The sequence below is a fragment of the Camellia sinensis genome, chromosome 8 (genome assembly GCF_055761805.1).
Source record: "Camellia sinensis isolate YWXY chromosome 8, ASM5576180v1, whole genome shotgun sequence".
In the NCBI taxonomy this organism is placed as follows: domain Eukaryota; kingdom Viridiplantae; phylum Streptophyta; class Magnoliopsida; order Ericales; family Theaceae; genus Camellia; species Camellia sinensis.
The window spans coordinates 69,169,833-69,178,274 of NC_138968.1; the positions used below are offsets into that span (position 1 = coordinate 69,169,833).

The following is an 8,442-nucleotide window of genomic DNA, read 5'->3' on the forward strand; positions in this document are numbered from 1 at the left end:
TGTGACATAATTTTAGAAGTTTTGAATATTTATAATTTATATAATAGGTGTGGTTAATAATAATGATATAACACTAATTGATATGAATAATATTATATGTACTAATTGATATACTAACTAGTGTATCAATTGATGATGTGACATAATCTAAGAGATTTTTAGAATTTGTAATGTGATTAATGAATGTGATCAATAATAATGTCATGACTAATGTTGATACGCTAGTTAGTATACTAATTGGTACATGTAACATCATGAATTGATATACTAGTATGTATATTAATTGATATATATATATATACTAGCGTATGCCCGTGCCTGAAGGCACGGTGTAAATAATGATGAATAGCTATCATTGGTGCAATTTCCCCTTTACTGAATTACTAAAATTCTATGGCACTACCTTTGTTTACGACAATTAATTTCTTCATTAATCCATCATGGAGATCTACAAATAATGGATCAAAAATAGTGCATGTATTAAGCACTAAGTACAATAAAGCAAACTTATTGGAAAAGAGCTGCATATCTAATATAAATTATGTAGCCTATGTTTGAGAAGTTGGGTTAGAGGACTTAGCCAAAGAAGCCAAAAATGTTGAGTTTGAGGACTTAGCAAAAGAAGCCAAAAATGTGTTTCAAGTTTCAAAATTATATAATGGTAAATACTGCAAGATAAAAGTCAAACCAGTCATGCACTTCAACGCAATAATCAAACAGCATAAAATATAATCATCAAGCCTATAATTCATACTGTTTCTTCCAGTCTATCAACTGGGGGTTGGATTATATATATAAAGCTTAAACAGTCAAATGGGAGGTCAGACAAAACAACCCGTGTTCACCTTTCCTTTCTTAAAAATTAAGAAGAAACTTCAATTGGTTGGAGCCCAAGTGTGCCAACAGGAGAAGTAAAAACTTACTTGATTCAGTACATGTGAAAAAAGAGCATAATCAACAAATGCAATTAAGTGCCCTGTAAGTTTTCATAATCAACAATGGAAAAAGAGCATTGAACTTGAAAGAACAATAGACGGGTAATATAATCCTGCTGAGTTGTAGGGCATTAAACTTGAAAGAACAATTGAAGTTTGGGTTTTAACATAAATAATAAAAGCATGCCAAATATTTTCAAAAACTGTCATGCTTTAATAATAATGTAGCCCAAAGAGTTCTCAGAATTTAATCAATGGCAGAATATGACATACTTGCACCAAATAGCATTTTCAGTTGCAGCAAGCCACCAATTGTGAACTAATAGCTCAGAGTTTAATCAATGGCAGAATATGACATACTTGCACCAAAACAGAGCTACCATCGGAGATAATTTTCAGCATCATAACAGTTAAGACAGAACCATAATTTTCAGCATCATAACAGTTAAAACAAAACCACTTAAAAATTTGAAGTGTGATTCAAACCCAAGAACGAACAAAATCTCACAAACCATAAGAGGTAAATTTGTATTTAGATAAACCAACGGTAAAAAACCCAAAAATCCCACATTCACATGTCCCTATGTATGCCCATCCAATTCAACTAACAGTGTCAAATATAACTTTCCAGAAACAAACCATTATGTCAAACTAATAAATAGACAAATACCATTGTATATGAGGCAATATGCAAAAACACTTTGATGAACACTATGATATTGTTTTTTGCACATAAATTGCTTCATACTAACAACATCAATGCTTCACTGAAACAGTGAATAGAACTCACTTGAGAACATAGGATGCCATCAGCAACTCAGGCTCTCCACCCCATACATAAGGTTGTCGAATTATTTCAACATACGCTTCAATGAACCTAAAACCCATGAAAAGAATTAATAAACACTTCCATTCCGATTTAACCATGTGCAATAACACTAACTAATGTACTTCAAAAAAATAAAAATCACACTATCTAATGTACTTCAAAAAAATAAAAATCAAGTTAAACCATACCTATTGTTTTCAATGTGTTTGATGAAGGAAGTCTTGAATTGCAGCAAGGGAAAAGGTTGATTTAAAGGATTGATTTGATGAACTCACCTATTCATCTCAAGCAGCTGGCAGTTACCAGAACCAGGTGGTCTGCCCATGCCTGAAGGCACGGTGTAAATAATGATGGAAAAGGAGGTGAGAAAGAAAAACCTAGTGGTGGTGGTGATATAGATGGTAGCCTCAAGTTACCATCTGAGTCATACTTTATTGGCCTCCTTCTCTTCTTCACCAACAAACCACCACCACCACCAACTACATCATCACCACCTGTGGTGGTGATCTGTAGGCTTCTCTTCATGCTCATGTTCATCACTTCAATAACAAATTGTATTAGTATTAAAATAAAAAATAAAAAAATAGAACAAATAAGTCCTAAATTCAGACTTGGACATCAAATCAAAGGAAAAAAAAAAGCCATGTCATTAACTAATGTACTTCAAAAAAATAAAAATAAAAAAGCACACCAATTAATAGGAAAAAGAATAAATAACAAAATCTAAATCAACAACCAAATTGAACTCATCTTGGTAATGAAAAAAAGAAAAGAAACAGAGAATAACATTCAGATTAAAAAGTAACAAAGAATAACACTCAATGGTGTGTTAAGCATGCTAGATGATCTTCAGCCATATATGTATTAAGCATACTACACTATTCAGCAAACCCTATACCAACACTTCAAACTGCAAAATTATGAAATTGAACAAAGAAAATCAACGAACTTGATACCGAACTCGAACATGCGAACTAAATTACTCAATTACTCAAAAGGAGAAAGGGAGAAAAAGAGAAATCAAATTACCTTTGAGCAGCGGTACAACGATGATGTGATTGTGGCTGGAACAAAGAAATCTAGGAAATGAGAGCCAAATTTCACAGCAAAATCATGAAATTGAACAAAGACATGAACAAATGCCAGCGATCTTGATACCAAACTCAATAGTTTCGTAAATGAAGACATAAAACTCAATACACCAAATAAACTCAAAATTCATAATCCAAATTCATAAAATTTATAGAAACAGAGCATTTCAACTAAGCCCTCAACTTCATAGTAAAACAATCCAACCCCAAAATAGCAAAACAGCAAAATCATGAAATTGAACAGTGGTACCAAATTCGAATAGCAAAATCATGAAACTCGGCGGTTATGAAATTACCTTTGAACAGTGGTACAGCGATGATGTGGTTGTGGCTGAAATAAAGAAATCTGGGAAAGGAGAGCCAAATTTCACAGCAAAATCATGAAATTGAACAAAGACATGAACAAAAAAATTCATACACATACAAATGTCAGCGATCTTGATACCAAACCTGACGGTTTCCTAAATGAAGACATGAAACCAAATACACCGAATAAACTCCAAATTCAGAATCCAAATTCAGAAAATTTATAGAAACAGAGCACTTCAACTAAGCCCACAACTTCATAGAGAGAACAAATGACCCGTAAACAAAACCCTAAAATAAGCTGTTGGAAGAATCCCTTATTTCCATGACTTCATTGTCTATTGCAACACCTAAAAGATTCATCCTGGTCTAAGCATTCTTAATTTCATGTTCACTTGCTGATCTATTACTCTCTCACACCTGGTTCTCTGTTGCTCCCATCTCTTCTACCACTGTAATTATCAACCACTTCATCAGGATTCCCTTCAAAAACATCAGTTGAATGTCCAACATTGTGTCCTCAAGTTCATAGCAAACCAACGACTCCTCTTCCTCTAATAAATGCAAAACCTAACAAAAACCAAATATTTCAAGACCAAACAATTATTAATACAATAAATTATTCTGTGTTTAATCTCTTTTTCTCTGATGTATGACTCTATTTGTTTAGAAAATAAAAGAATACACATAATAATTTTTTTAGGCTCAAATATAAATATCTATTCAAAGTGTGACTAAATTAGTGGGTTGACGATAGTAGTTAATATATATTAAGCGGGTGGACTTGGATTTAATAATTCTTTTCTGCTAAATTTTGGATGACTAAATTAGGTTGATGCTAGTCTGGCACTGTTTAGGCTTAAAGTAACATGTATATTTCTTATTATGTAGTGTAATCCCAATCTAATCGATGTTCACCATTGATTCCAAGAATTCAGTTCCGCCACATGATCTATCTCCACTACATTCCAAAATCTTTTAGACACCAAAGCAGTTATCTCCTTTCAAAGTCCCTAACAATTAACTCCAATCCTTACAACTTCATTTTTAAATTGAGTAATGATATACAAATAAAAAAATACATACGGAACGATATAGTTGAATTCTCAAATTATTAAAAAAAACCCCACCAAGATGCCACATCATTCTAATTAAGTGAATTTGTATGAAAATTTTAGTAGAAAAGAATTTTCCTTCTAAATTTGGTCCATCAAAAAATTTGGGAAAATTGTTCATTCATAGATTGAAATTACAACTAACATAAAAAAAGGACCATCTATACATGCTGGAATCTGGAGCTTTCCATGTGCCGACTATTTTCTCAATTGGATGGGAAACTTGTTCGTTCATAGATTGAAATTACAGTACCAAACTAAAGCAACCCAAGCCAGCCTCTACGAAAATCAACTCAAAAATCCAACAGGTGTAGTGCAGTTCTCCAGAGTCAGAGAAGGCAGTTCTCCAGAGTCAGAGAAGGTAATAAATAGCAACACTCAATAACTCAAATATACTAAATAATAGCAACACTAATTAAGGTAATAAATATTTTTAAAGTTTTACCATTACATAATAAAACCTAAAGATGTTTAAACATAAGATAATTTAAATATACTAAATAACTGACATAGTTTTCTTTCCAATATTGAAGAGTCGTGTGCTGTTAAGTGTTAAAGGAATGTCAAGAGGAGAATATGTATGTGACATAAATATTGCCATATCTCAGTTTCTTCTTATGTCGATAATTTTTACATGCCCTTTGGAAAGCCTTACAAAGCTCTAAAATCTATGATATTATTACCTTGAATGAAGTCTCTTTCTTTATAAGGAATTGTTGCATAGAATCCCTCTTATCGTGGTTCATTTAAGCGTTCTTTAATCTGGTCTTGGTTATTGACAAATACCTTTGAAGTGCTAACATTAAAACCCATGTGGTTTTTGTGATCTTCTCCTTCACCATCATAAGCAATGTCGAGCTTAGCACAGTCTTCAAAATCTGAGCCCGTAATCCTTTGAAGAAACCAAGTAGCCCTTCCCTTTTCCAAATCATATGGATTGCACCTGAGACTGTCTTTTGGGCTTTCGGTTGATCTTCCTTGATCTCATCTTCATCTGATTTAGCCTGAATCGTCACCTTACACCTGTCCGCAGTTCATATCGTAATGTTATCAGTTTTTCCATGAAAAAAACACACAGATAAAGGGGGCATGCTATTTTTCATTCAAATTCATATACCAATTTTTCATAAAAACCGAATAGAAAATCCACCTGATAGCCGGATATGTTAAGCAGGTGGCAATACACTTTGAGATTGCACCCAGCACAAAAGCAGAAAAGGCAGAAAGAGCTTCCGAGGATGGTTTTGTACCTCTTTTCTTGCTTAGCTGCCTCTTCAGTAGTCTCCGTTTAAGCTGATCAAAAGCAGTGTACTGCACAATAAAATTAGCTCTGGTTTAATTCGATTTCTCATATTTCGCAATTACATCTCCTTGTCTTGGTGTTTACCAAAACAAAAAGCATAAATCTACAGTGATAGAAAATTGCAGAGGTAACTATCACCTCCAGATAGAATACAATTTGGATTAAAGCCCATGATCCCCACACTGTATCGTTACTGTCATATTATCAACTAAATTAGACTAAATTGTAGTGTTTCTGTGTGTCAGGGCTGATATGTTGCTCTTCCAAATCAGTGCTTCACTGAACATTCACTCATTATCCCCAGAATTAAGCGGTAGAGATGCGGAGGACTGGAGAGGCAGACACAGCCCGACAGAGAGAGAAGGGGAACAGAGAGAGAAGGGGAGAGGCAGAAATCTTACCTTGCAAGCCGAGTTCGAGAGGCAGAAGGAGTTGCTATCCGTGGAGATCGGAGGAGAGTGAAGATCTGAGATCTGGAAGGGAGAAAAGATGAAGAGTTGCTGTTAGTGGAGTTCGGAGGCGGCGCCACGGTGGAAGCGGAGCGGCAGTGGAACGGAGGGGGAGGGAGAGGAAGAGAGAGAAGTGCAAATAAAAACAAATCATCTCAGCCTTGGGTGGGACGCTGCAGAGAGAGGGAGAGAGGGATTGTTTTGGGCGGGAATGCGGAAATCTCACAAAGCATCTCAGCCTTTAATGAAAAAAAACAAATCATCTCAGCCGTTTAAATTAAATGTATCTCTCACACATTTGTATACATTTTCAAAAACTATCTTCCCTTATTATATAGATATATAACACGACAGATATTTAATAAAGTAAATTAAATTTAATACATTTAAAGTTAATATTATATTGATAATGAATAAGTTTAGTTTAATTGTCAGAACCTTAGAGGCGATCATGACAGTAGTGTCATGACTAATGTGCTAGATAAGGCAAGGGTATTTTAAGTTTTGACAATTGAAAACAGAAACCGGAGTTATAGGTAAGTAGGTCCATTCAATATGATTGACCCGTCAATGTTCCAAAATTATTTGATGCTCTGCGGAAAACTAAGGCGGTGTTTTAACTTGGTTTTTATTAATTAAAATAATTTTAATTACCAAAAAAAAAAAAAAAAAAAAACAACTTGATAATCATATAAATTTTTTAAAAAGGAAAATTATATTAAATTTCTTCAAATTATCGGCCATTTATAATTTATCCTATAATGTTTTAAATCTAACAATTATCCTCCCTCAAAATATTTGAATAAAAAATTATTAAGTGTTGTGCACATAATGCTTATATTAAATTTTTACAAAACATAAAATAAGATAATTTGGTCATAAAATTTAATATAATCATCATGTAAGCCGTACTTAATATTTTTTTTTTATCTAAATATCTAATAGATGACCAATCGAAGAATTTAATATTCAAATAGTTTGAAGGTGTAATTGTTAAATTTAAAATATTCAAAAATAAAATGTACATAATTAATAGTTTGAGGGAGTTTAATATAAGAGTCCTGCTAAATACCCCAGTGGGGGTCGCACCCCCAGTGAGGTGGCGCGCCCCCACTGGTTGACAACCAAACAAAAAAAAAATAATAATTTTTTTTCGCCTAATCACGGGCCTCCACCTCACTAGGGATTGATCCCAGTGGGGATATAAAGCATTTTTCTTAATATAATTTACCCAAAAAAAAAAATATAGATCAAACGAATGAATGTGACAATGGCGTGGGCCCTCCCTCACTTCTTCTACAGAGACCACAAAGTTGGGGGGTAAAAGTTTTCACCCAAGATATAGAGTTAGCTCATTCTGTCTACATTTACTTTTCAAAAGTTGGGGAGTAAAAGTTTTCACCTAAAATATAGAGTTAGCACATTCTTTACGTTTTGGGCAGGCAATAAAAAGTAAATTTTTTGGTTTTTTAATTATTTTTACACAAAGAACTTACAAAAATTTCACAAAAAATCAGTTTTTTTAATACAAAAAAGTCAAAAAATTACAAAAAAAAATCAAAAAATCAAAAAATCAATTTTTTACCAACTTTCCAAAACATTACTTTGTCTACATGTACTTTTCAAAATTGACCTGGGTTATTCAAATTCAAATATAAATTAATATTTATTTTTAATATTATATCAAATATATTAATTTATTTAAATAATTTTTTTTCTATTTTTTTACATGTTTTTTAGTAAAAAACTAAAAAATGATCTAAAACATACTAATTTTTGTTTGCCTCATATTTTAATCAAAAAATTATTAAAATAACTTATTCTCAAATGAGACATTATTATTATGACAAATGAGATGCTGAACTTAACATATAGCCTTTGTTTGGAAAGTAGATTAGCTTTTTGACATTTTAAATTTTTAACATAAGCTAAAGAGTCTCGCTTGGAATGCTTTTTTTTTTTTGACTTTTGTGAAAGAAAAAATGAAATAATTATGATTTGGATATGACATTTTATTTTATTGCCTTTTTAACCTATGTTATCTTTTTGTGACTAAAATAACCTCCAACTCACATGCCAAACATAGCCATACTATATAAATTTGGTCATACTAATCCTTAAAACAGTGTGTATAACAGTCAAATTTTAATTTTTAATTTTTACAAATTGTCTATTACTTGATAGTGATGGTCAAATTATTTTATTTCTCTATTGTACTCTTTTTACTTTATTATATATAGTCTTATAAGTTTACTCATTGACAGCCGTGTTATAAACGGACAACATAAAGTATTGTCAAAACTATCTAAAATCAAGTACTGTTGTTATAAAATCTTAATGAAATTTAAAAAATTATAAAGCGTGTGTCACTAGCTTTTTCTGGCCGGCCATAATGAATTTAAAAATAAAAAAAA

The 8,442-nt window shown here is 32.3% G+C and overlaps 1 long non-coding RNA gene across 1 annotated transcript; it reads right to left on the minus strand.

Moving 5' to 3' along the window:
* Positions 1-3,212: 3,212 nt before the first annotated feature.
* LOC114268110 (uncharacterized) lies at positions 3,213-6,368 on the minus strand. The gene is made up of 4 exons (XR_014337831.1): positions 5,981-6,368; positions 5,427-5,587; positions 4,960-5,299; positions 3,213-3,731 (listed from the first exon to the last, which is right to left on the minus strand). It is a non-coding gene; the product is annotated as an uncharacterized LOC114268110 (long non-coding RNA).
* Positions 6,369-8,442: the final 2,074 nt, after the last annotated feature.